This window comes from Echinops telfairi, unplaced genomic scaffold (genome assembly GCF_000313985.2).
Source record: "Echinops telfairi isolate 266 unplaced genomic scaffold, ASM31398v2 ScPeMD7_5167;HRSCAF=5991, whole genome shotgun sequence".
Classification (NCBI taxonomy): domain Eukaryota; kingdom Metazoa; phylum Chordata; class Mammalia; order Afrosoricida; family Tenrecidae; genus Echinops; species Echinops telfairi.
Window position 1 is genome coordinate 3,350,728 of NW_022109066.1, and position 1,431 is coordinate 3,352,158.

Consider the following 1,431-nt stretch of genomic DNA (forward strand, 5'->3'; position numbering starts at 1 on the left):
TTGACATCTAATTTTCCCTCAAAAGACAATCTTTTATATTAAATTAGTGATCATCAAAATTGCAAATGATCTTAGGACAAGTGAAAGATAAACTTAAACATGTTAGCACTACCAGCTGCAATAAGCGTGGCACACATTTACTCACTGCTCCTTCCTTTCTCCATAAGGGACCTTATGAATTGGACAAAGCAGAGTGTCCCATGCAGTCTGAAGGGTGCGTGGGATTCTCAGCCCCAGGCTCTAAACAGACACGGCCCGTCACAGGGGCGTGGAGCAGCGACGTAAAGCTCTTCCTGGCACCCACGGTACGGGTCCGATGCACCCTGCATGGTTGCCTCTGGGCTGGCTGTGAGGAGCGGGATCAGAGGAAGACGGTGAACGTGCACTCACTCCTGGTTGTGGAGATGAGAAAAAGAAGCAGGAGGGAACATGGAAAGCGCTCTCTGGCCTGGTTTATTTTCTCAGCTGTACCATTACCCAGAAAGGAGTTCGCCAGGGAACAATGGAAAGGCTGCCCCAAAGAGTTTCTGTTTCCCATGCCCTCCTCCTTTTCATGGCTTCTTCTCTCCTCACCTTTTTTTAAAAAATCAACTCTGACCCGTCTTTCTGTCCAAACTCCCCAGATCTGGCTCTTCCAGTTCTGACGGGAAAGGGGATCTGATTGTATCCAGATTTTGGCTCTAGACTGTTGGCTCCAGACTTCTGACCTGACTTTATCCATTTCCCATTCAACTTTCCCCTTCTGGATTCACACGTTCACTACGGATTTTTCAATTACTATCCAACTATTGGTAAGCCCTGGGACCCCTCTCCTTCTGTAATGTTCCCATAGGCCATCAGCACTGGGCACCTACTATGATATCAATGGTGGAAGAATTGGATGCAGACCTACATTCTGAGCGTCATTATTTTGATCAGCCCTCTCCAACCTAGGACAAAGCTATCTACAGAGTGGTATCAATTCAAGGTTACTTACGGGCCACTAGAGGTTCAGAAAGAATGTTGGATTCTAATGGTAATGCAGGAGCCTGGTGCTTTCATGCAGAACTGCCAACTGCAAGGCCCCAAACCATCAGCTGCTCCTCGGGAGAAAGAGATGCTTTCTCTTCCCGTGAAGAGTTTCATTTTGGGAAACACACAGGGGCAGTTCTGCCCTGTCCTAGAGGGTTGTCATGGTATTGAGCGTGAGAGAGAGTTGCAACTCTGCTACAAATTATGTGTGACCCTAAACTGATTAACTCTTTTTGCTGAACCACTGTTTTGTACAATTGTGGATCATCTGCCAGGCCTCTTTGACTGTTAACTTTTACTCCATCTCTGCAGAGAGTAAATGGGCATCACTAAACTCTGTGTGAGAACTCTCTATGGCTTCCTGGTTGGATGAAGCAGATTCCAAGAGCTCACCGCAGTATCTCCTGTCTTTTGTTTTCA